The sequence below is a fragment of the Dipodomys merriami genome, unplaced genomic scaffold (assembly GCF_024711535.1).
Source record: "Dipodomys merriami isolate MVZ:Mamm:240054 unplaced genomic scaffold, mDipMer1.0.p SCAF_26, whole genome shotgun sequence".
NCBI lineage: Eukaryota > Metazoa > Chordata > Mammalia > Rodentia > Heteromyidae > Dipodomys > Dipodomys merriami.
This window is the reverse complement of record NW_027204048.1, coordinates 21,859,810-21,886,769: the sequence shown is the minus strand read 5'-3', so window position 1 is coordinate 21,886,769 and position 26,960 is coordinate 21,859,810. Positions and strand designations below refer to the sequence as shown.

Here is a 26,960-nt window from a genome sequence, read left to right as displayed (position 1 = left end):
TCATTGATACTGGGACGTGAAGTCTAGTTTCCTCTCTAAGCCGCTTATATTTAAATGTTCTTTTTATTACCAGGAAAGAAATACCTTTCCACTTGTGAACGTTCTGGCATAGTTGGTTACTGTTCTTACTCCCGTGCAAAGGGCGGAGCTTGCTCGTGTTCTAACGGGCCCGCTCCTCTCCAGGAGGCCTCAGAGATCAAGGAGGGCGACCCGCAGGTGGAGGGGTCGGTCTAACCCTGTGCAGACGCCCTGGGCCACCTGGACTCATTTCCCTCCCTTCCTCTTCTTTCCTCGGGCCTCTGCTTCCAGCTCAATCAATGGCCGCTCTCTGCCTCATTATTTTTGTCTGGTCCCAGCCCTACCCCGGGGTTTCTCAGATGAGCGGCCGGTGAGCCAGTGTCCCACAGCCCTGACGCCTCATTACCTAACCCCCTGCGTGTCCAGCCGTGGCGGCAGCCAGCCCCGAGCACCTCCCTGAAGGGCTGAGCAGGCAATTACGGCCCTGAGCCCTGTGCGTAGTTCAGACTCGGGCTCTGGGAGAGGAAAAGGGCTGGGTGGAGATTGTGGTTTGGGTTGGGTTGGGTTGGGTTCTCTTTGTTTATCACTGAGCTTTGGCTGGGGTGCAGGTCTGGCGGCGGGAAGCAGGTGTGAGTTCTGCACAAGCGTAGGTAAGGACACCCAGAAAGCAGCATCGATTAGGAGAGACGGGGGCTTCCGGCAGTGGCTTTGCCCTCTGACTGCTTTAATTTGTGTGGACTGGGATACCAACCTCTTCCTAATCCAGCGGCGACGACGAGCTCACATACAAATGGTTCCTTTGTTCTTCTTTCCTTTCTTTCTTCTGTTCTTTCTTTCCTTCTTCTCTTCTTCCCTCCCTCCTTCCTTCCTCTTTATCTCTTTCTTTTTCTTCCTTTTTACATTCCTTTCTCTCTTTCTTTCTTTTTCCCTTTCTTACTTTCCTTCTTTCTTTTTCCCCTTTCTTCCTCCCTTCCCTCCTTCCTTCCTTCCTTTCTTTCTTTCTTTCTTTCTTTCTTTCTTTCTTTCTTTCTTTCTCCCTTCCTTCCCTCCTTCCTTCCCTCCTTCCTTCCCTCCTTCCTTCCCTCCTTCCTTCCCTCCTTTCTTTCTTTCTTTCTTTCTTTCTTTCTTTCTTTCTTTCTTTCTTTCTTTCTTTCTTTCTTTCTTTCTTTCTTTCTTTCTTTCTTCCTGTGCCAGTATTGGCATTTGAACTCTGAACCTGGGCTCTGTCCCATCTCTCCTTCACTCAGGGCTAACACTCTACCACGTGAGCTATGGCTCCACTTCCAAGGCTTTGCTGGTTAATTGGAGGTAAGAATTTCACAGAATTGTCTGCTTGGCTAACTTTGAACCTGGGTCCCCAGGTCTCAGGCTCCTAAATAACTAGGATTATAAACTTACAGGCGTGAGCCGCATGCACACTTACAGGCGTGAGCCGAATACACACTTATAGGCGTGAGCCGCATACACGTGGCTTTTTGCTAGGTCTTGGTTCGGTGTTTGCTTTTTCCTTCTTCCCGCTTTGTTGGGGAGGAGGGGTTGGCAGTGTGGTAGTACACAGGTTTGGCCTCAGATCCTCGACTCCTGCTGGGCTTGCTTGATCGTGGCACTCTATCGCTTGACCCACGCCTCTGGTCTGGCTTTGAGCTGGTTAATTGGAGTTGGGAGTCTTAGCTTTGTCTGCCTCTGATCTCAGCCTCGTGAACAGCTTTGATTACAGGTGTCGGCCCCCTCGCGTGCACTTCCCAGCAAGTTTAACATCTCCTGGCTTTCTGGATTTTCTTCCTTAGTCTCTCCTATTTCCATCTCAATCACATCACTCTATTGAGCCACAGCCTTTTTCTGCTTATGTGGTGCTGAGGAGTCGAACCCAGGGCCTCATGCATGCAAGGCGAGCGCTCTAACACTGAGCCACCTTCCCAGTCCCTAGGGGACATATTTTCTAAACCTGCAAAAGACAAGGGAAGTATGAAGATGGTCAAAGTACGTGCCCGGGAGGGGGATTGCAAGAGCTTAATGTTCTGATGTTTTATTTCTGTTGTGGTCTGGGAGCCTTGCCAATGAGAAGCAAAGGCTGGACCACGGGGCTGCTCCCAACCTCACAGCAAGATTGTTTTTGTACTTTTTTGTTGTAAAGACACTGTACAGAGGGGTTACAGTCACACAAGCAAGGTCAGGAGTCCATTTCCTATCGAGCCTTGTTTCCTCCTCCTTTGTTTTTCCCCTACCCTCCCTTCCCTCCCCACCAACCCAACTCCTCCCTCCCCGCCCCATGCCTGAAGATGTGAAGTTCATTTTCAACATAGTGTCTTGTACATCTCATTGTTACAATAGGTCAACCTGCATCCCTATTTAAACATTTTACAACAAGATTTTAAGTAAAGTATAACACAGGACAGGTTGGAAAACAAATGGTTCTACTTTTAGACATGAATTACAGGACGTTTGGGGAAAGCTATCCATCAAATAATTGGAACCTGATTGGGAATCAAGACGAAGTTTATTAGTATGAAGATATTAGTTTAAACTATCATCATGACTGTGGTTGCTGCTGCTGCTACTGGTCCTAGGGCTCTTACTCAGGGCTGTCTCTGTTATTGTCTGACTTACATTTTCTTGGGCATATATCCAAGGGGATGTGAGTCAAGAGACAAGAGACACACTTGTACTCCATGCACCGATGCACAATGCACAATAGCCAAGCTATGGAAACAGCCCAGATGCCCTACAACCGATCAGCGGAGGGAAGAAAGGTGGGACATACATACAATTGTGGGTTATTCCACCACACAGGAGGAGAGGGCTGTCCGCAGGGGAGTGGATGGGACCAGAGATCCGTGCGTTAAGACAGGTTTGGGAACACAAAGGTCACCTGTTTGCTCTCACACATAAAGATAAACATACATGAACATATACAGAATCACACATACCTATAAAGAAAATATATTGAGGAGGAGGAGAAATACTCAGAAAGTAAAGAATATTGAAGTACATTGTGTCAAGATGATATAAGGAAACTCACTGAAGATTTGTTTGAATACTAACTGACAGGAGGGAAGAGGAAAGGTGGTTACTGTAATTAATGCAATGACGTATGACAGTGAAACACCTTCGAACAACTTACACCTAAGGAAAAGAAAAAGAAAGAAGACAGGATTATAAAACAGGTCTCAGGGGAAGGGAAGCAGAAGGTAATAGGTAGCAAGGGCAGGGAGAATGGAAGGATGAAGTTGCTTTACATATAGGTATGTAAGTAGAGGCAAAGCTCTGGTTGAAATTATTTTAAGGAGGAGGAGAGGAAGAAGAGCAATGAATGGGGTGAATCTGATCAGCGTACTTTGTAAGCAACCATGGTTATTGCAAAGTGAAAATCCCTTATGCACCTTCTGGGTGCTAACTTAAAAAATAGAAGTGAGAGAAGTATCATATTTTTTTTTCATTTGTGGAACCCAAAAAAGAAAAGAAACAAACAAAACCATGAGTACCAGGAGACAGTGGCTCACACCTGTAATCCTAGCTACTGAGGAGGCTGAGATTTGACCATCACAGTTCAAAGCTAGCCCAAGCAGGAAAGTCCATGAGACTCTTATCTCCAATAAACCACCAAAAAGACAGAGATGGAGCTGAGGCGTAAGTGGTAGCGTGCTAGCGTTGAGCAAAAGAAGCTCAGGGACAGTGCCCAGGCCCTGAATTCAAGCCCTAGGTCAGGTAAACACACACATACCACACACACACACCACACACAAAGAAAAACCACTGGTACTCTACCACTTGAGCCATTGCTCCATTTCTGGCTTTTTGCTGATTTATTGGAGATAAGAGTCTCATGCTTTTTCTGCCTGGCTGGCTTTGAACCGTGATCCTCAGCCACTTCCATCTGCCTTTTCTTGATTTTCATACTTACCTCCCTCAAAATAAAATTCTGGGATTACTAATTGTTTGAGATTGAAGTCCCTGAGCAGCAGACCGGACAGAGTTTAGCAAGCAGGACATGTAGTAGAGTGTCCTAAAGACTACTTTTGTCAGCTGACAGTGTAAGCAGAGGCCAAGGTCAGGGTGGGTGTGGTAAGAGCCTTCGGAAACCTCACTGGAACTCTGGAGTTCAAACAGCCTTCCTCCGTGGACCCGAAGTGGGTGGAGTGGCCATTTCATTCTACTCTTCTTAACTGGCCATGATGGCATGCTTGGGCGGGGCAGGTTTCCAGAGCTAATGTGACCCCTGATCTCTCTCTCTCTCACACACACACACACACACACACACCTGCGCACCATGCTCCCCGCTGGCCAGCCCTACGATCGTTAGTGATGGAAGGCAAGCAAGGCAGTGAACCCCAAGCCACAGTCTCTCCAGAGCTTCAAAGAACACTGTAACAGGCAGAGAGCAAGCCACCCTAGGCAGGCTGGCGTTGAACCCCACTCCTGAGATCTCAGCCTCCTGAGGAGCTGGGGTGACTGGCGCACCTAAAGCAAAGCTCTTGGTTTGCAGTTTTTAATGATTCTTATGATGAAGCAAAAGAATTGCTCATTGAGGTAAGAGCCCCAAAGAAAGGGACCGACAGGTCGCTGCGCGGCATGGGGTACCGCAGACGGCCAGGGCAGCCTCGGCTCACACCCTCATCCTCGCTCCTCTCTGACCTTCGTCTGTGCCGTGTGTCTCCTCCAAGACAGGTCTCCTTGGTGTGAGCGCCTGTAATTACGTTAGCCATGCAGGTGCAGCCCAGAATTCCCCCTCCTCTCGGGTAAAGTTGCCTACTCCCAGGCCCTGAGGGTTCGTATGGGGACCAGCTGAAGAGTGACGGTATTCAGCCTAACACAACAATCACCCCTCTTTAAAAAGGGGCATAATAGCCAGGGGCAGGGAGCTCACGCCTGTCATCCGAGCTACTCAGGAGGCTGAGATCTGAGGACCACAGTCCAAAGCCAGCCTGACCAGGAAAGTCCATGAAACTCTTCTCTCCCATGAACCGCCCAAGTCTAGAAGTAAGTGTAAGGCTCAAGTGAGTCAAGTGATTTTTTTTTTCCAGCCTTGAGTGGAAAAATATGTAGTCATGAGTTCAAGCCCAAGTACTGGCACTAAATAATAATTCATCAATCCGCTCGCTCCATGAGTACGCACTGGGTGTCCCTGTAGGCACATGCTCACCAGCTGGAGGATAGAGGTATCTCTGCATCCCACTGGGCCCCAGTCCTGTGCTAGCAGGTGCCCTGCGACTCCTAACCCCTGCGTCTAGTTCAACAGGGTCCTGTACAAGCAGGGTCCCATTACATCCCTACCTGGGGACCAGCTCTGCTTCCTTATACAGCAACGGAGGTGCTGTAAAACATTGACAAGTGTACCCTTCCCTCCTCAGGTCTCCGGAGGCCAAGGCTGGGCAGACAGCCAGCCGCAGAGGCAGCATCTGGGTAAACTGAGGACGCAGCAGGAGGTACAGCACATATTTCTTTGCAACTTTGACAAGGAGAGAAGAGTGACCCTGTGATGCGTTTTCCCTTCTGGTGGAGATGGATTTTCTCTCTTTCTCCACCTCATCTCATTTACTCTCCATGACCAAAAAAAAAAAAAAAAAAAAATTCAAAGGGAAAACCAAGATTCTGAGAAGGGCCTGCCAAACCAATTAATACCTTCTGAATGTTATCTCCCTGCTATGTTAATGTTATGTTAATAAATGCAATTAAGATAACATTCAGGAGGTGTTAATTGGTTTGGCAGATGTACATGAATAAGAAGCATAGATATTTTGCTTTCCCTATTTATGGACACAGAGAATGACACAAAGTTGGACAAAAGCAAACTTAATTTGCCTCTAGTATCTTCCTACCACTTAGGCCTTTTCTCTAAAGGCATAGAAGGGGTTTTAAAAAATGCTCATTTAGGTGGCATTACAAAGATGGAATGATCGGCAAATGTTGCAAAAACAGTAAAAATCATCTTTTAACCACAGAATTAACTACATGATGTTTATTCTCTTTAAAATTATACACACACACATATATATACACACCATATATGCTATATATACTCTCTCTCTTTAAAATGTGTCTATAGCATATATGCAAATAAGCTCCTATGCTAATCTAGGAAGCAGATGGTTCCAGAGCACTGACTTCTAGACTATTCTTAACATAATTGGTTTTTGAATGTATCCCCCGATTTAAGAGTTAATGGTTATTTCATTCTAAATCACAAAATGGTAGCTTTTACTTTCTGTGTTGGAAATAATACACACACACACACTCACACACACACACACACACATACACACACACTCACACACACCACACACACACACCACACACACCACACACACATACCACACACACACACACACACACACACACACACACACACACACACACACTCCACTGTACCTTACTTGGTAAATGAAGGTGCATCTCTGAAAAGAAGCCTAAATACATGGAGTGTGGGGTGAGGAGCCAGCCTGTGGTCCCCGAGGCTGGATTCGTGGGGTGTGGGGTGAGGGGCCTGTGGTCCCCGAGGCTGGATTCGTGGGGTGTGGGGTGAGGGGCCTGTGGTCCCTGAGGCTGGATTCGTGGGGTGTGGGGTGAGGGGCCTGTGGTCCCCGAGGCTGGATTCGTGGGGTGTGGGGTGAGGGGCCTGTGGTCCCCGAGGCTGGATTCGTGGGGTGTGGGGTGAGGGGCCTGTGGTCCCCGAGGCTGGGTTAGGCTCGGGATTCGGGCTTTGCCAAGCCTCACACACTGTCTGGCTCAGTCTTCCCAGCACACTCTTACTTCCTTTTTTCCTTTCCTGCTTCCTTCCTTCCTGTCCTTTTATCTGATTTATCTCCTCTTTGTGGTGTGCTGGGCGTTGACCTCGGGGCCCGACGTCCTCGGGTGCCGTCTTATCACGAGGCTAACGCTGTGCCCCTCGAGCCACGGCTCCATTTCTGGCCTCTTGGTGGTTCCCTGGACGTTGGCACTTGCTGGTTTGCCCGCTGGGGCTGGCTTCAAACTGTCATCCGCAGCGCCCAGCCTCTGCAGAAGCCAAGTCACAGAGACGCGCCACCACCCCTGGCCGTCCCGGCGTCCATTCACTTCACGACACACTCCCATGTGTGTAAGGGGTGTGTGTGTCTCCAGAGCCCAACTGCAGGGAACCCTGACACATCCAGAAAACTCAGGGGACCAAATCCCCTCTGCCCTGTCTTTGGGGATATGGACGGAAGGCCGGGGTGATAGAAAGGAAACCCTGGGGCAGTATGAGCCGAGACGTGACCCACGGTAGGTTCTGCTAGAACCCTGGCCTCGAGCTGAGGCGCGCAGCCCAATACCCAGAGAAGGAAGGTCACAGAAGGTCGCATCACCATCTGCAAAGCCCCCTGTTCTTGAAATCCGGGCACGTATCGCGGGCAGAACCAGCAGGGCAGCTTTGGCGATGACTCTTCACCGGGTGAACAGTGCGTGCGGAGCGCCGCAGGGCTCTGACGCGAAGCTCACGGTATCATAAGGGAAAAGATACAAAAGAAAAACAAAGGGCGCCGGGTGTCGGCTGGCTTTCAGGTTACCAGCAGGCAACGTGGGCCCCAAAGAAGCAGTCCTGAAGTCTCCGCTCTTCAACGAGCTTCTTCCAGCGAGGAACTAAAGCGCCGCGCAACGCACTGTTCAAACTAGACTTCAGACAAATGGACACACGGGACCTCCATTCCAAGACGCCGTCTGCCGCGGCTGGGTACGGCTCAGAGGTTGAAGTTTAAATCCACGCTGGGTACTGGGCAGACAGGACAATAAGCTGACTACAGAGTCGAGCTGAGGCCTACGGGAGGCGGTTAGCATTCGATAAAGCCACCAGAGTTGGACGCTGGTGGACAGACTGGAACGGACACATGCATGTACCTTTGCCAAGTCACCACCAGATGATGTTCAGAACTGAGGGGTTAATAAACCTCCTTTGCTTCTAAACTTACTCACCTCCAGGTGTTCTGTTACAGTAATGGAGGCAGCAATGAAAATACATCATCTTTGAAATGCAACAACTTTTTCTCTCTGAGTGTGTGTGTGTGTGTGTGTGTGTGTGTGTGTACGTGCACACGCGTGCTCTTTTCTGGGGCTTGGGCTCAGGACCTAGGTGCCGTCTCTGAGCATTTTTGTTCAAAGCTAGCGTTCTACCCCTTGAGCCAAAGCTCCACTTCTGGCTTTTTTAGTAGTTAATTGGAGACAAGAACCTCAGACTTTCCTCCCAGGGCTGGCTTTGAACTTCACTCCTCACATCTCAGCCTTCTGAGTAACTAGGATTACTGAGCCACAAGTGGCTGGCTATGTCCACTGCTTAATAGTACATTTCCAGAAGGGAGGAAGAAGGAAAGAAGAGAAAAAGAAGACCATACTACGTTTCATGTACATTGCAAGATTGAAGTCTAACTTCCGAAATGCTAAAATGTACATCTCCCATTAATGAATATTACGTGTTGCCTACAAAAATGACCAGCAGCGTAACAGCCACTAGTCTCTGATTCATTTCAGGTGGATTGTTCCTATCTACTGTGTTTCACCTAATTCCAGAAAATATTCCAGTCCTTGAGCCATTCGGGCATAGATTTCTGTGCCGAGTGACCCCATTGCCTTGGGCCGTTTTTCTCAATGAAGCTCCCTCAAATCATGCATGAGGTACCTTGGGACTCTTCCTCGCTTTGAACCTGGGGACAGGACTGTGGCTGTTCTGTTAGCAGTAAGACATTAAATGAAGAGTGCCGAGGAAAACTCGTCTAGTGTCTGTGCACAAAAGCTTGCTGTTTCCAGTAAAGTAGGGTCTTGGTGGGTCAGGTTCGCTGGGTTTCTAATGCCAGCTGCTCTGTTGGCTGAGATGGAGGGACACCCCAGATCCAGTAATGAGGCTCATGGGGGTGGGACCCCACTCCTCTTCCTTGGATGGCAATGATACCCTGATGTGGTTTCCATGACAACCTGTTTCTAGACTCTTCTGCTGTACCTTTTAAGGGAGGGCTTGCTCACCCTGTACCAAAAGCTCAGGAGGCTGGAAATCGGATCAGGGCATATAAATCCCATGTTCAACACAGTGTGCTCTGGTCTAGTAGGTTAGACTCCAGATTTCTCCCTAGTAGAGTTGCTGTGTTGAGATTTTATGGCAAGGATAGGCGATAGATGATATCTGAGCATTATCAGAGAGTCGTGACCCAGCAAAGTACTTGTGCCCTAACCATAGTACTTGAGTATGACTACTTCCAAAATGACTTTTAAAGAGGTGATTTAATTAAGAGGCCATTAACATAAGTCCTAATCTATTCTAACTTGTGTTCTTATATGAAAAAGACTCCAAGCCAGGTGCTGGTAGCTCACACATACAGCCTTGAGCAGAAGAGCTCAGGGACAGTGCCCAAGCCCTGAGTTCAAGCCCCAGGAGTGGCCAGGGAGAGAGACAAAGAGACAGAGAGACAGAGACTCCAAATGGAGAGCCTGGGGCTCATACCTGTAATCCTACCTACTCAGGCGGCTGAGATCTGAGGATTAAGTTTCAAAGCCACCTGAGCAGGAAAGTCTGTGACTTTTGTCTCCAATAAACCACCCACTTAAAAAGAGCGAGAGTGGCGCTGTGCTTCAAGAGGTAGAGCGCTAGCTTTGAGCAAAAGCAGCTCAGGGACAGTGCCCTGGCCCTGAGTTCAAGCCCCAGGACGGACATCATACACACAAAAAAAGAAATGGCAAAATGGTGGTCAAGTGAGCGCGTGCGAGAAGAGTTACTCCCAAGTCGAGAAGAGAGGCTCCTGGATAAATCTTGATTTTGGGTTTCTGGCCCCCAAACAAATGAGGAAATAAATTTCCGTAGCAGAAGCCACTCCCCTGTGGCCTTTGATTGTGACAGCTGCTGTCAGGAAACCCTCTGACCAGTCATCCTTGGCCGATTCTCCGTGAGTCTCGTCCTTGGACGGCTCCTGAGTGTGCAAATGCCATCTGTGCCATTTCTTCCACGGCCTGCTCTTTTCAGCAGGCCCCGTCCCCAGCCCTCAGAGGAGAGGGCCACTCCCTTAGCCTCTCTGCTGTCTGAAGCTCCCAGGTAAAGACGGGCCAGGTTCCGGGGCTCAAGCCTATCACTCCAGCAACTGAAGAGGCAGAGATCAGGAGATCAGGTAGCAAAGTGCTAGAGACTTTATCTCATATTTGAGGAGGAGGATCTACTAATTCAATCCATTACAAATAGATAGTAGATGAATAGATAAGATAGATAGATGAGACAGAAAAAAAGATAGATAACAGATGGATACAGATAGATAGATGCCAGACTGTGACATCTAAATCATAGGTGATCTAACTGTATAATATTTATCTTGGTTAATAGATAGATAGATAGATAGATAGATAGATAGATAGATAGATAGATAGATAGATAGATAGATAGATAGATGGATGGATGGATAGATAGATAGATAGATAGATAGATAGATAGATAGATAGATAGATAGATAGATAGATGGATAGATAGATAGATGGATAGATAGATAGATAGATGGATAGATAGATAGATAGATGGCAGACAGTGGTGTCTGAATGATAGATGATCAAAATGTATTATATTTATCTCATCTACTGAAACCAAAGCAACCCACAGCCATCGTTGATAAATTTTTCCTCCTTAGTAGTAATGCCTTCCTCAATCAAAAACTAATTGTGTCTATCATGTTTTCTAGAACTTACGTTTCCAAATTCTGTTCCTTTTTTTAAAAAAAAAATCTGTATATGAGTCTAAATTATAGAGTAATAAATGTGACCTCTGAGATTCATTTTGTGATTTACACAATGCCATCCATGGAAGTTATGATTCTGTGTATTTCCCATTCTTCATTCAAACAGCCATCTACCTTAAATAAGTATTCTGTAACCATAAATATTAAATTTTAAAGTACTTTGTAGAGACGTAATCACGAACTTTATCTCCTAACTTTTTTAATAAAAATCAAATTTCTTTTTAAATAACCAAGATTTTGGCCAAGGCCGGCTCTGAGGATTACGATTCAAACCCCTGAGTCTCGCTTCCCCAATAAACAACCGAAGCGTCAATAGTGAGAGTGTGGCTCAAACGGTAGAGGCCAGCCTTGCGTGAAAACGCAACGGGAAGGCACCGAGACTAGTTCAAGCGCCAGTGCCAGCACACACACACGCACACACACACACACACGCACACACACGCACACGCACACACACACGCACTCACACATGCGCGCACACACACACACACACACACACACACAAGCAAATTCTTTTACTTAACAATTATACAAGATGAAAAGTAACATTTTCAAAGCCTTCAAGGCTTCAGGTTTGGTATAGTGAACAGAAAAAAGTGTATAATGAAAAAAATTCAGGTTCTGGTAGACATTAAGCACCGGAACCAGCTAACTCCCATTGTGCGGTCATCTGGATTCATTTTCTTCTATTCTGCCTGTCAGAATTTTGTCGTTCTGAGGCTGGAAAAACACTCAGCCTGGTAGTACGCCTCTCATTTAACAAGCAATTTCCATCTCCTTCTTGTCAGTCCACAATGACCTGAAGCTGTGAACACACGTCCTGTGTGTGTGTGTGCGTGCGTGTGCGCGCTCACACACACTCAGTATGAAATGTGGATTTTCCCCTACGTAACTCCTCGCTTTGATCTCCAGCCTGTCTTTTCTCCACTCTCCCTTGCAGCTCTAATAGTTTTCAGTCCTTTGAAACCATCTGAAAATTAAAAAATAAATACATAAAAATCCAGCATCCGGGCGCGAGGGTGTCCCTCCCCAGCATCGCTCCTCGCTCGGGGACCGGCTGATTCCTCTCCTGCCCAGGGCCTTCGGGTCTTCCCCCTTCCCCTCCCACCCGGTGTGATGTGTGAGACAGGCCCACTCACCTTGCCTGCAGCACTGATGTCCAGGGTCCTCGGAGTCACCGTGGGAGACTCTGCGCTTTGACATCAGAGTGTGAAAGTAAGTCATAACCCTTTACTTCCTGGCTAAGACAATCTGAGACTCGACTTTTTTGGCGGGGGGGAGGGGGGGTCTGTGGTGGGGCTTGAACTCGGGGCCTGGGCGCTGTCCCTGAGCCCTTGTACTCAAGGCTGACACTCTACCACCAGACTCTCAGCTCCACTTCTGGTTTAACTGGAGATAAGAGTGTGTGGGCTTCCCTGCTCCAGCTAACTCAGCCTGGGTCTTGGGGCGCCAGCTTCCGCGTAGCTGGGATTGCAGGGTGCGCCCCATCGGCGCCCAGCAATGTGTTGTCTTAAACCTAGACTCTTCCAAAACTTAAATACTAACAAGTATCCTTTCTGGAAGCATCGTCATGAGTGAGGACCCAACGCTGGCTTTAACATGGGTACACGCCACCGCCCGTCCTGGCACAGCTTCAGGGAGCTGTTGTGCTTTTGTGTGCCATCTATTATAACGTATGTTTCTCTTCAGCAAAGCTTACTGAAGATTTTAAAAGGAGGGGGAAGAGAGGAGGAAGGCAGGAAAAAGGGGCTTGAGGTGCGGCTCAGTAGTAAGAACTTGTCTGAGTTGGACCCCAGTATTACAGATAGATAGATAGATAGATGATAGATAGATAGATAGATAGATAGATAGATAGATAGATAGATAGATAGATAGATAGATAGATAGATAGATAGATAGATAGATGATAGATAGATAGATAAAGTAACTCAGCCAGTCAGTCTAGGGGTAGGGCACAGATCCAATGGTACAGTGATTGATCAACCTGTGGGAGTCCTTATGTTTGGCTCTCAATGTTGGGAGGTTCGGGAAGGCAGCCATGGGCTCACACACCTGTTATTTCAGCAGGTAGAAGGTGGAGCCCAGCCGTGGCGACGTAGCAAGCCTCTGTCTCAGGAGGCTGAGATTTGAGGATCACAGCTCAGAGCCAGCCCGGGCAGGAAAATCCATGAGACTCTTATCTCCAATGAACCACCAGAAAACCAGAAATGGAGCTGTGGCTCAAAGTGGTAGAGCACTCGCCTTAAGCAAAATAGCTCACTGCCAGGACCCAGGCCCTGAGTTCAAGCCCCCTGACTGTTCAGTTACTCCTCATAGGAATTAATATCTAGATCGCTCCGGTCCTGGGTCAAATTCCTCATGCACACCTGACTTTGTCAAAGCCATCTGGAGGTGAGGAAATCAAACTGGGAACATGCCCCAGATGGCTGTGCGGGGGACCTGCGGCTCTGCTCTTGCTGCTAAGCTAGAAGTCCTCAGCTCTCCGAAAATGCCTGCTGGCTCAATGAATGTGGTTTGTGGAGTCTAGCCCAAAGTGCACAGATGATATTTAACCTTGGACAAGTTATTCCACGTCTCTGGACTATAGCCTTATCTATGAGACTGAAATCATTTCCCTCGTGGACGTTTTATAAGGGTGAGAATGCGTAACGTTTCTTTAAAGCCTCTAGTCCAGAACCCCAAGCACAGGATGGCCAGGAAATTGGTGATTGAGGCTCTGTGATTCACTTCCGCTTCCACAGATTTTGTTTTCATCTTCCCCATAAACGGACAGCAAACCCACCCTGTGTTTAATGGGGCTTTTTGTCCCCCTATTTAATGCTCGATGTGAACTATCGTAACATCACGTTTTGTCTTATCTCCCCAGTTGCTGTGTGGTCTATAAATTTTTACCCTGTTTGGTCTCCCCTTCAGCTGATACCTGTTAGGATGGAGGCTCTTGATGCTCATTGCTTTAACTGCCTGTCAATCATCTCTCCAACAACCCACCGATGTCTGTTCTTCCTCCTTGTTTGTTGTGGGTGAAATAATGGCCCCCAGTTACAGCCTGTGAACTTTGAATGCTGTGTGTGTGTGTGGTCTGGGACTTGACGGAGGTATTTAAGGATAGGAACTTTGAGAGGAGACAATCTTGGATCATCCAAATGGGCCCCTGCCATCACATAAAAGCAGAGAACTCTGCCCAGCTGTGGCAGAGGAAGATCAAGTGCTCTGAGTCTGCTGCTGTGTTCCTGGCTTTAATGACAAAGGAAGGAGCCAGAAACCAAGGAAATCAAGCCATCTTTAGAAGCTAGAATATACAAGAATTCAATTACCTCCCAGAGCCTGAAGAAAAGATTTCATGCCTGATTTTTAGCTTAATTTTTAACTGACAAAGATTCTGGCCTTCTAAACAGAATATCATTGATGTGTGCTGTTATAAACCACCACGTGTGTGGCGACTGGGGAAAGCAGCCGTCTGGTAGCTCATACCTTCTCATCCTCCTCCTTCTATTCTGTAAATTCATACTTTAACATAAATTTTCCTCCCGCTTCATTTCCAGCCAATTAGGGCTTCATTTGTCCAAAAACCTAGGAGACAAGCCTAAGTGTGGTAAAACTTCAGAAAGCCATCAATCTTGCAATAACCAATATCTCCCTTAGTGTAGATTGCCATGATTATTGTAGCTACATAAGTACATTTGATTGTGTGTGTGCGTACATGTGTGTATGCACACATGCATGCTACTCCTGGGGTTTGCTTTGCTTTTTCTGCTCAGTGTTGGCATGCTACCACATTAGCTTTGAGCTTTTTTATTGGTTAACTGGAGACAAAAGCCTCACAAACTTTTCTGCCCAAACTTTGGCTTTGAACTGTGATCCTCAGATCTCAGCCCTCCTGAGTAGCTGGGATTACATCAGCACCTGGGTAAAATGTAGTTAGTTTTCAGAATGTGAAACTCATCTGTCCTCTATTACACCTCTGATGTAATTCAATAAACCCAGCGGAGGTTTTACTCAACATAGCCTCTCCTCGCAATGTGTAGAATAATGTTGTGAACGTTACTTCTGTGAGCCAGAGCCTAACTCTGTCACTTTCCAGTTTTGTGGCTCGGTTTTCATTTCTAGAAAAATAAGCACATTTGACAAGATAATCTGTCAGGTCTCTTGACTCCTCTAAATTACCGTGCTCTAGCAGAGTACAGATAAAAAAAAAATCCGTTTCCTTGCTGAAGGATAAACTGATTGAAATGCAGTACTTCAGTCCTTTGCTCAGGCCAGTCGCTCTACACAAAATGCATTCTCCTCCTCCTTTATTTTCTCTTACCACTTATGTCTCCAGCTAGTAAAACCCTGCTTTGCTTTCAAGTCCCCAATCAAATGCAAACTTCCTTGATCACTGCATCAGGAGTTAATCTTGCTCTCGTCTGAAACGCTGTAGCCTTCGAGGCCTGCAGGCTCATCACAAGCGGAGTTATTCTTCTTTGGTTGTTGCTGCTGCAGTATCTTGCAATGCCCAGCCGACGGCAGCTTCGGATGACGGGGCTATGTTCCTTGGTGTCTGCTAACAGCAAGCCCTACTTTCCTCCTCCTGGAACGAAAGTGGTGTTTTACTTGTCTCTGAACTCGACTTTTCCTGTCTTCTGATTCCCGCCCCTCCCACGTCTCACAGGTTCAACCTCAGGTATTATCCTCGTCTCTCCCGATAACTTCAGCTTCTCCTCGGGCCGCAGGACCTCGTCTTAACCCTCTCTCCTTTAAAAACAAATTTCTCCATGCTAGTGGCATCCTTGACTCTTTCACTGAGAAATATCTAGAAGGAGCTGAGTTGTTCACATCCACATCCTCTCCTGCTCATGGTCCTGCCCGCTCAGTGCACTCCCTCCGAGTTCAAGTTCACCCGGCCCAGAGACAGCTACGCTGTTCACTTGTAGACCTCGTGGTGGACAGCTGACCGCGCACGCACGCCCTCACCTACCCTAACACCGCTCCTTTGCTGTCTCCGCGGTCCTCCATGTCCAGAACCGGCTCACTCTGCTTCTCACCTCTTCATTATTTACCTCCCTTAGGTAACTTCTGAGCCCCCTCCTACACTTAGCCTACAAGGTTCCCCTAGACCCCTTCCCTCCCCCATACCCCAATTTTCATGCAAAAAAAAGAGCAAATTAGACAAGCAGGGCCTTTGATCCTGCAGTTTATATCCTAATTAAAGAGACAAAAATAGACAAATGAATCCTGAGGTCACCTCCGATAGTGATTCGTGCACTGAAGGAAATAATTAACTTCGAGGAGGCTATTTTTGAAAGAGGTTCAGGGCAGGCTTCTTTGAGAAGGGGGCCCTCGAGCTGAGGGAAAGCTCGGCTAGCAACCAGGCCAGTTCTAAAAAGAGCCAGGGAAAAGCACTCTGGCCAGAGGAACGAGTGAGGGAAGAGCGTCAGGATGAGAACGTTTCTCTTCTGTTCTGGATGGGCAGCGAGGGATAGCAGGAGGTCCATGCGGTGGGAGGAGAAATCGGGGGTCAGATACAAAGCACCGTGGAAGCCCAGACACAGAATTCAGCGATGGTGACTGTACCCCGCAGAGGTCAAGGGGGCTTTAAAATGCACACCTGTTCTTGTCACGTCCCTGCTTCAATCGCGTGGTTCCAGGCTAGCCGGGGACACTTGGAAGGAGCCCCAGAGGCCTGTCTTGCTTGATGTGGTCCTTGCCTGCTTTCAGACCCTTTTCCCTGCCATGCTTTTCCTCCTGGGGCCATCCATGCTATACTTGTCTCTTGTCCTGAGATGCGCCTGCTCACTGCAAAGTCTGCACCTACGCTGTCCAACAGAAATGCCTGGTGAGCCATGTATGTGATTTTAAACTGTCTAGTAGTCACACTAGAAGAACTAATGAAAGTGTGTGTGTGTGTGTGCACACACTTGTGCATGCACACCAATATGAGGGCTCGAACTCAGGGCCCCCTATGGCTTTTTCTGCCTAAGGCCGGTGCTCTATCGCTTGAGCCACATCTCCACTTCCAATTGCTGGTTAATTGGAGGTGAGTCTCGGGGATTTGTCGTCTCTGGGCTGGCTTTGAACCCTGGCTCTCACGTCTCAGTCTTCTCATAGCTAAGGTTATAAGTTATAAGCTAAGGTTATAAGCCATCCGCGCCTGGCTTAGTAAAACTAAATTCAGTAATCTATTTTATTTAGCCAAGTGTCTCCGGATTGTTATCACGCGTGGGAGGCCCTGAGGTTCGTCTCAGGAAGGGGAGGGCTTCCTTGGGGCTGGCGGTGTCAGAGGTGCCCTCTGGGAGGAGCCTGAGTGGCATCCGGGGGTGTGGCGGGGGAGGGAAGCTGCCGGGGTCCTCGCGGCTGGAGAGGTGCTCGAGGTAGAGTGAGCGCCTGGTGGGCCCAAGGCCCTGAGGTCAATGGCCTGAACTTCAGCAGGAAAGGGGTGGGGCGGGACCCTGCCGCCTCGCTGCTCACGGGCTCACCCGGCCCTGCAAGCACCTGAAGGTCTCCCGCCTCCCGCACGCACGCTTTCCACACGCGTTTTCACTGCCTGTGTCAAACGCACCCCTCCGTCCATCACAACTGCATTTCGAGGCCCCCAGGCTGTGGGTAGCTGGTGGTGCTCGCGTAAGATCCAGAACACACTGCGCCCTTCCCTGCCCTCTCCTGCCATCCGCTCTTTCTGCCTTCTGACATTGCCAGATAATAATGAATCCCTCAGCGGCCGGGAGGCCTTCCTGCGTCCCCCTACACCAAGGCTCCCAAAGCACCTGCACTTCCATAACCCCGCCACCCTCCCAGTCCTTCCTCCGTCTCCCCAAGATTCCATGATGAATAGGCCTGTCTTGGCCAGAGCTCATCCAGCCCAGCACCGAGCACATGAACATTCTAGAAAGTGATTCCATGAAAGAAATGAACCTCAAGGTCATGGAAAACATTTCTTTACACTGCTATTTCCACCCTAAAATGGACTTCGCACAGCCTGTGACAGCGCATCGCTGCATTTCACTGTGGGGCTTAGGATGAAGGACCATGGGTCAGAGGCCCAGACCACAGAGAAAGAACCCCACGACAGAGGGTTCGGAAAGCGGGGAGACGGAACCCACACTAGCGCTTGCTGCTGACGGATGCATTGTTGCATAGGAATGCTTATTGGCTACAGAACGCGGGAGGCGCAGAAGTGGGGGGCAGGTTTTCAGCTCTATTCTTCAGCCCCCTTCCCGGGAGACAACTCTTATATTTATATCTTCTGGCCTCTTCGCATGGATAAAAAAATCATTTCGCAGGCTAACATTTTTCAGTTTTCTCAATAATGTGAAGAATGAAAACCAATAACCATTGCTTAGGAGACGTCCTTTGGACTATTGTCTGCTTTTGGGCATGCTCTAGAGAATTCGTGTATTTCTGTACTTTAATTAAAATGAGGAAGCAATAGAATTTAGAATTGGAATTCTTTCATCCAAATAATTATCTTACCTGAGGTCTTTTTCACGCAGATATTAGTAATCACTAAGTGAAGCAAATAAATTTCCTTATATCTATGTATCATTGGCCATGGAAGAATATTAAATACCCAAATCCATCCTGGTACACGAAGTCTGAATGTCTGGTGTTATTGTATCCAATATGAAGACAGGCAACTTTAGTGCAAAGGTCTTGGTGAAAAACACCAAGCAAAGGTTTTCCTGGTGCTTGTCATTAACCTGTCCCCATGTTCCATTCCACCCGTCCCCAGGCCCTGGCTGGCAAGGTCTACTAGCAAACCCCAAAATCAAGAAGAACCAGGAAGCAAAGGCTGCCAGGAACACATTGCCCTAGCCCTTCCTGCTCTTTCTCCCCGATTCTGGCCACTCTGGCAGTGGAAACAGACTCTGAAAAAAATGGACCATAATTCATAAGAGCTCTATATTCTCACAAGAAGGCCAGTATGGAAATATGTCATCTGTTAAATGTCCATTAAAAATTAGTTCAGACCTTTCAATGGTGCTGTTTGAATGGCACATATTAATAAACATCTTTAGGAGAAGTAGTTCAGCAATATGAATCGAAAACCCCAAAAATATTCATTCAAGGGACGAGCCTGGGAGATCATTTCTCTGAAGGAGATAACCCTGAGAATGAGGATGTTGGAAGCATTATGATGTTCATTGTATTACTTATAATAGCGAATGATTGCCATAGGGCAAAAGGTAACGTGGTAGTAATGTAATGATAGGAAATAACATTATTCAGATTATGCATTGATTGGTAACAGTGTTGATGTTATATACACCAAAAAAAATGGGGACGCAAGAGCTAGTGTGGCCTCCCCTGTGGGAGCGTAGGAAGCATGCATGTCAAAAACTAACTCAGCTGGGCGGCCGGTGGCTCACGCCTGGAACCCTCGCTACTCAGGAGGATGAGGCTCATGAGGATCATGGTTTGAAACCAGCCAGGGCAGGAAAGTCCCAGTCAGACTCATGTCTCCCATTAACTGCCAGAAAAGCAGAAGTGGCTCTGTGGCTCAAGTGGTAGTGTGCTAGCCTTGAGTGAAAAAGCTCAGGGACAGCGCCCAGGACCTGAGTTCAAGCCTCACCACCAACCAAACATTAAGAAAAACAAAGAGATAAACAAAAAAACAAAACCAAACGAACCAGGTTCAATGGCTCATGCCTATAATCCTAGCTATTGAGGAAGCTGAGATCTGGAAATTAGAGTTCAGAACCAGCCCAGGAAGGAAAGTCTGTGAGATCCTTATCTCTGATTAGCCACCAAAAAGCTAGAAGTGAAGGTGCGGCTCAAGGGGTAGAGCGCCATCTTGAGTCAGAAAGCTCAGGGACAGTGCCCAGGCCCTGGGTTCAAGCCCTAAACCAACCACAACCACCACAAAAATCAACGCATGTAGGAAACTCCTCAAAGTCAGATAACTGTGAATGATGTTGAAGGACTGGGGGCCGGCTCCACAGCATCGGCAGGGCTCCCCTCAACACGCAGGTTCTGCCGCTTCCGCTCACCCACCCGGGTGCTCACCCACACCGCAGTCTCAGCTCCATTCAGGTCCATTCAGGAAGGTCAGGAAGGTCCTTGAGACTAATTGGCAATGAACCACCAGAAAACTGGAAGTGGTGCTGTGGCTCATGTCATAGAGCCTGACCTTGAGCTGAAGAGCTCAGGGACAGTGCCCAGGCCCAGAGTTCAAGCCCCACAACCAGCCAAAAAAAGTTTTTTTAAGTACATGACAGCTGTATGTGAAGTGGATCTGTTAAATGAAACAAAATTACCATCAAAATGAAAACACTTCAGACACTGGTGGCTCATGCCTATAATCCTAGCTACTCAGGAGGTGGAGATCTGAGGATTTAGGTTCAAAGCCAGCCCCTCAGGAAAGTCCATGAGAGTCTTAACTCCAATTAACCAGCAAAACCCAGAAACAGAGCTCTAATTCAAGTGGTAGCTCACCAATCTTGAATAAAAAAAAAAAAAAAAAAAAAAAAGGGTAAGGGACAGTGCTCTGGCCCTAAGCAAGTTCAAGCACCAATACTGGTACAAGGAGAAGGAGGAGGAGGGAGGAGGAAGAAGAAGGAAAATGAGGAGGAGGAGGAAGAAGATGAAGGAGAAGGAGGAGGAGGAGAGGAGAAGGAAGAAAGAAGAAGAAAAAGAGGGAGAGGAGTGGGAGGAGGAAGGAAGGGAAGAGAAGAGAAGGAAATGAAAATACAAAATTAAATTATTGAAGAAAATGACTGCACACTTTCAAGGATCTTCATTGGGAAAATACACATGAAAGGAGGAAGGTCCTTAAGAAAACAACTTGAATTAGAATTCCAGTCCTGACACGTATCGTGAGAGACTAAGATGTTTGCCTCATACACCGCCAGAAAGAGTGCACAGCATCCCAGTGGAAACTACTTCTGAGATCATCTTGACAGCAAGGAGGAGACACCTCCACCCAACAGCCGGTAGACCGGGCCAGGCCAGGAGGCAGAGCCCGGGCTGTGCTGCCCGGGGAGCCAGGGTGGAGGCCGGGATGGAGGCCGGGATGGGGGCCGGGATGGAGGCTGGGATGGAGGCTGGGATGGAGGCCGGGATGAAGGCTGGGATGGAGGCTGGGATGGAGGCTGGGATGGAGGCTGGGATGGAGGCCAGGATGGAGTCCAGGATGGGGGCTGGGATGGAGGCTGGGATGGGGGCCGGGATGGAGGCCGGGATGGAGGCCGGGATGGGGGCTGGGATGGAGGCCGGGATGGGAGCCAGGGTGGAGGCCGGGATGGAGGCCGGGATGGGGGCCGGGATGGAGGCTGGGATGGAGTCCGGGATGAAGGCTGGGATGGAGGCCGGGATGGAGGCCGGGATGGAGTCCAGGATGGGGGCTGGGATGGAGGCTGGGATGGGGGCCGGGATGGAGGCTGGGATGGAGGCCGGGATGGAGGCTGGGATGGAGGCCAGGATGGAGGCCGGGATGGGGGCTGGGATGGAGGCCGGGATGGGAGCCAGGGTGGAGGCCGGGATGGAGGCCAGGATGGGGGCCGGGATGGAGGCTGGGATGGAGTCCGGGATGAAGGCTGGGATGGAGGCTGGGATGGGGGCTGGGATGGAGTCCGGGATGAAGGCTGGGATGGAGGCTGGGATGGGGGCTGGGATGGAGGCCGGGATGGGAGCCAGGGTGGAGGCCGGGATGGAGGCCGGGATGGGGGCCGGGATGGAGGCTGGGATGGAGTCCGGGATGAAGGCTGGGATGGAGGCTGGGATGGGGGCTGGGATGGGGGCCAGGATGGGGGCTGGGATGGAGGCTGGGATGGAGGCCGGGATGAAGGCTGGGATGGAGGCTGTGATGGAGGCTGGGATGGAGGCTGGGATGGGGGCCAGGATGGAGTCCAGGATGGGGGCCAGGATGGGGGCCGGGATGGAGTCCAGGATGGGGGCTGGAATGGGAGTCGGGATGGAGTCCGGGATGGGGGCCGGGATGGGGGCCAGGATGGAGGCCGGGATGAAGGCTGGGATGGAGGCTGGGATGGGAGCCAGGATAGAGGCCGGGATGGAGGCCAGGATGGAGGCCGGGATAGAGGCCAGGATGGGGGCTGGAATGGGAGTCGGGATGGGGGCTGGGATGGGAGCTGGGATGAAGGCTGGGATGGAGGCTGGGATGGAGGCCAGGATGAAGGCTGGGATGGGGGCCAGGATGGGGGCTGGAATGGGAGTCGGGATGGGGGCTGGGATGGAGTCCGGGGTGGAGGCCAGGACGGAGGCCGGGACGGAGGCCAGGATGCAGACCTGTACCCTGCAGCCAGTGGATAGCTACAGCATTGCCCAAACAGGAGCTCAGGTTTTACCTCTGATTTTAAGAACACTAGTGTACAATTTTGAATTTAAATTACATGCAGAATTATTCTACTTTTAAGACAGAGAACCTGTCCTGCCCTCAATCCTAACACACAGAAAACTCATTCATTCTACCTGTGTGCAGAGGCTCATGCCTGGAATTCTAGCCCTCGGGAAGCTGAGGTAGGAGGGTTATGAGCTCAAGACCAGCCTGGGGGGGGGGGCTGGGAGTGTGGCTCAGTGCCAGAGCACTTGCCTACCATGCATGAAACCCTCAGCACCACATACACAGAAAAAGCCAGAAGTGGTGTTGTGGCTCAAGTGGTAGAGTGCTAGCCTTGAGCAAAAGAAGCTCAGGGACAGAGCCCTGGCCCTGAGTTCAAGCCCCAGGACTGGCTAAATAAATAAAGGCCAGCCTGGGCTACATAGCAAGACCCTGTCATCAAAAACAAAAACCTACAACATTTATTCTCTTTAATAAAAATTTATGTTCTAATTATGGTTGCTGAAACTAAGTCTAATTTGAAATATATATATACATATGAAAGTAGCACAGTGAAACCATCAAATACTGACTCAGGTGGGGGGGGCTAAATATAACAGAGGGACTGAACTTGCTCAAAGTACACTATATATCACAATATATATATCACTATATATGTATAATCCTTTGTCTTTCCTATAGCTTGACTTTTAACCTTCTAGGAATTAAAATACCCCCAATACCCTCCCAAGAAATCCCCCCCTTATTTCTAAGCAAATTAAGTGTGGGTTTCCATGACCAGCAAGAGGTGGAATCCTGGATCCTAAAATACTATGTGGCTGTCTTCTCAGTCATAGGGTGGATAGGAAAATGGGATGTCACTCGCAGGCAGGCTGGCGATTTCCCAGCCAGGACTTTCTGTTAACTAACTTTGATAGGTGGGCTGCCATATACGTTGAGCCTCAAGGGCTAGGCTGCTATCAAAGCAAGGGGGGAGAAATAGCGTCAGATCCATGTTTTTGGATGATCCACTAATGGCTACAGGAGATCGTAGGGAACAGAGAGTTTTCAAAGAGGTCTTCTTTCGTTTGTTCTTTTATTTATTGATATAGATATAGATATAGATATAGATATATATTCCTCTGCTTCTGAACTTTTGCCTCGGCAGGCAGTGCGGTGGGCCCGCTCTGGGCGTTCTCACTCTGCAGAGATGATTCGCTTCCCGGGCACTGCCCCTCACAAAACAGGGTTCAAGCCTGGGAGAAATCAAAGGAGTTATTTTTACAAAAGAGGTTCGTTTTGCATGCTGTGCAGCGGCATTGGCACTCTGGCTGGGAGCTGCTCTGGCTGGCACGGAAGCTCCAGAGCCTCCCTGCTCAGCCTGTCTTGGTTTTTCTGCTGCCGGTGGGTGCACCAGCAACCCGCGTGCCTCTCAGTAGCTGACCCTTTCCCCCACGGTGCCAGCTGGTGGTACTGAGGTTTGAACTTGGGGTCTCTGACTTGCTAGGAGGGTGCGCTACTGCTTGAGCCACACTCCCAGCTCCTTTTACCTGTAGTCTATTTTTCAGAGAAGGTTTCAAGGTTTTTGCGTGGGCTGGCCTTGGCTTCTGCTTTTCTACCTGAAGACAGCGGCGCTGCTGAAATGCAGGCGCCCCTGATCGTGCCCGGGTGACGCCTCTTTGGCTTCAGAAACAAAACACAATGCCTCCCACTGTCCGCACCAGTGACTCGTGTGCGGTATCACGACTGGCCTGCACGCAGGCCGACGCACAGTTAGAGGCTGCAGTGCGACTGCTGAGCCTGTGTCCCGATGCCACGCTCACTCATGGTCATAGCAAGAAGAGGCCCAGCGAGGAACGCCTCCCCACGCACTAAACCTTGCCTGGAAGGACACGCCCCACCTTCACTGCAGCAGACACACGTCAGACTGCTTCACTGGGTCAGGAAGGATTCTTTTTTTTTTAATTCAGAATACTTTTTTTTAGGCTGGATGCCATGGCTCACGCCTATAATCCCAGCTACTCAGGAGGCTGAGATCTGAGGATCGCCGTTTGATACCTGCCTGAGCGGAAAAAACAACCACCACCTTAAACTCGTATCTCTAGCTGGCAAAACACTGAAAGTAAAGCTGTGGCTCAAATGGTAGAGCACCAGCCTTGAGCCAATAGGCCAAGCAAAGCATGAAGTCCTGAGTGTAAGCCCCAGGACTGGCACAAACAAAAATAGTAATAAAAACGAAACGGGATTCTCACTGAAGCTCAGTGATGCGGGCGACAGGAGGGTCTCCTCCAGCAGGGGCACAGGGGCATCTGTGCGGACTTTGCTTCGACCATCCGGGCCAGGTGTGTGCTGAGGGCACTTCCCAGGACCCGGCAGTTAAAAGTTTTTCTGGATCCTCCTAATAATGCCTCCAGAAGCTGTGCTCTAGAGCACAGCAGACAGGGCTGGAATTCTCGCTTTGCCTCTGGCTTGCGAGCTAACCTGGTAATTAACTTCTCAGCCTCGCTTCTCATCCAGAAAATGAGGTACTAATTCCTACCTTTCAGGTTCAAGGAAGATGAAGCAATGGTAAGATCTGGAAGCGCATAAAGGCTAAATCACAGCTGCTCTAAAGATCGCCTTCAAAACTGACACTAGGCTGAAAACGAACGTTACCACTTTGCGGGGAGAGGGAGGAGGTGGGGTGGGGAGGGGAGGGGTGACAATGCCGGATAGGAAATGGACTGATCACCTTAATCGTGTAACTGCAGCCCCTCTGCGCAGCATCTCTACAACAAAAATTATTAAATAAAAGAGAAGACCCCGCACCAAAGGAAATGCACTCATTATGTTCATGTCATTGTAATCCCTCTCTACATCACCTCTACCATAACAATATAAAGTACTCTAATTTTTAAAAACTTGAAAATGAAAAGAAACAGAAAACCACGGAGAAATCTGGTAAGACGAATGCTACCTAGTTTCAGGAATTTTAGCAATGAAATAAAGGAAGAATCTCAGACCCCAGGGTTAGACGCAGCCATTTAACTTGGGTGGATACAACTTCCCTTTTCTAAAAGTGCAGCTGTGATGCTAAGAGGCTTTGCCAACCACCTGCTTAAATCATGTCTGTCTGTCTTATTTACGATAATCCCCATTATATAGATGGTACCGAGAGAAAGTCCTTTGAATCTCGTCATTCTAATCCACAGGTAGGAAAACCCACCGGTAGCATTCCTCCTCCTCCTCACCCGGGATCTCCTGACTCAGAACTCGGACCATTGTTTCCTCCCTCCAGGGGAGTCGGGCACTCGGGGCCAGCCTGTGAGAACAGCTATCCACGCCCCAGAGCCACATTCCCCAGCTGCCTCCACCAAACGCCCTCGCCAGAGAGCCCACGCTGCCTCCCACGCAGCAGGTCACTCCGTGAAGCCGCTCCTCGCGCTGCGCAGATGGTGCCCACCGAGTTCGCCGGAGCCGGGAGCCCAGGGAGCTCCTCATCCAGCTGCTCTCCAGGGAGACGGGGCAGAGCCGAGCGCCACCACAGCCACAGCCCTAACCTGCTCAGAAAAGGCGTAGGCCCAGCCATGTGGAGGGCACGCCAATCCAACGCCCAGGTGTGGAGTTTGCCTCTTGAAGAAGGAGGCCGCGGCTTTACCACATTACTTAGAAACTGGTTCTGAAGACACTTCCAAGAAGAATTTCCAGAAGTTTCTGCCACCCCTTTTATGATGATGGCTTACCAGCCGTGGCCCCCAACCCTGTATGTAGCTGCAGATCTCAGTGCAAAGCCATCTGGCTTGGAGGCCATTCCCCCAGCCAGCTCCCCGGGCCCGGCCTCCCCCGGCCAGCTCCCCGGGCCCGGCCTCAGCCAGCTCCCCGGGCCCGGCCTCAGCCAGCTCCCCGGGCCCGGCCTCCCCCTGCCAGCTCCCCGGGCCCGGCCTCCCCCAGCCAGCTCCCCGGGCCCGGCCTCAGCCAGCTCCCCGGGCCCGGCCTCAGCCAGCTCCCCGGACCAGCCTCCCCCAGCCAGCTCCCCGGGCCCGGCCTCAGCCAGCTCCCCGGGCCAGCCTCCCCCAGCCAGCTCCCCGGGCCCGGCCTCAGCCAGCTCCCCGGGCCCGGCCTCCCCCAGCCAGCTCCCCGGGCCCGGCCTCGCCCGGCACCATCTCCAGGGCTGACGTCAGAACTGGCCTCTGGAATCGTCCTTCTGAAAGCCACACCATAAATAATGTTCAGTTGGGGCCTTGAGCTCGGGGCCCGGATGCTGCCCCGGCCTCCTTATGCTCCAGGCCAGTGCTGGACCTCTTGAGCCACAGCGCCACTTCTGGTTTTTGAGAGGTGAGTTGGAGGGACTTTTCAGCCCAGGCTGGCTTTGAACCTCAATCCTCAGGTCTCAGCCTCCTGCGTAGTGGGGATTGTAGGCATGAGCCTCCAGTGCCCAGCTTAAAGGTCACCTCCTTAAAGCTTGAGCTTCCAATAGCATCGGCCATTCCACCGCCGGCTCCACAGTGCTCTGCCCAGCTCCCTCACCATCCCTTTCTCTTCCCAGTTGGGATGTGACTGTGTTTCTATGGTGACTCCTCAGGACTCTCAGCTTCGATTACCCAGCAAAAAGCTAGAAAGGTGGCTCAAGTGGTAAAGCATGAGTCATGCATGAAAAAGCTGTGAGAGAGATAGAGCGAGGAGAGAGAGAATGCAAGGCTTTGAGTCCAAGCTCCAGTATCTGCACACAGTAGGTGATAGCCAGGCACTAGTGGCTCACCTATAACTCTAGCTGTTCAGGAGGCTGAGATGCGAGGATCACTTTTTGAGGCCAGCCAGTTAGGAATGTCTGAGGCTCTTACCTCCAATCAACCATCAAAGCATTGGAATTGAGGCTGTGACTCAAGTGGTAGAATGCCAGCTTTCCACAAAATAAACCAAGCAAAAACACAAAGCCCTGAGTTCAAGCCCCAGTATGCGTGCACACACACACACACACACACACACACTGCAGTCAGCTT

At 49.7% G+C, this 26,960-nt stretch overlaps 1 long non-coding RNA gene across 1 annotated transcript; it reads left to right on the top strand.

Annotated features, from left to right (window-relative positions):
- The first annotated feature begins 628 nt into the window (after positions 1 to 628).
- Positions 629 to 25,236, top strand: LOC138836852 (uncharacterized). Its single transcript, XR_011375094.1, has 3 exons — positions 629 to 668; positions 5,367 to 5,441; positions 25,173 to 25,236. It is a non-coding gene; the product is annotated as an uncharacterized lncRNA (long non-coding RNA).
- Positions 25,237 to 26,960: the final 1,724 nt, after the last annotated feature.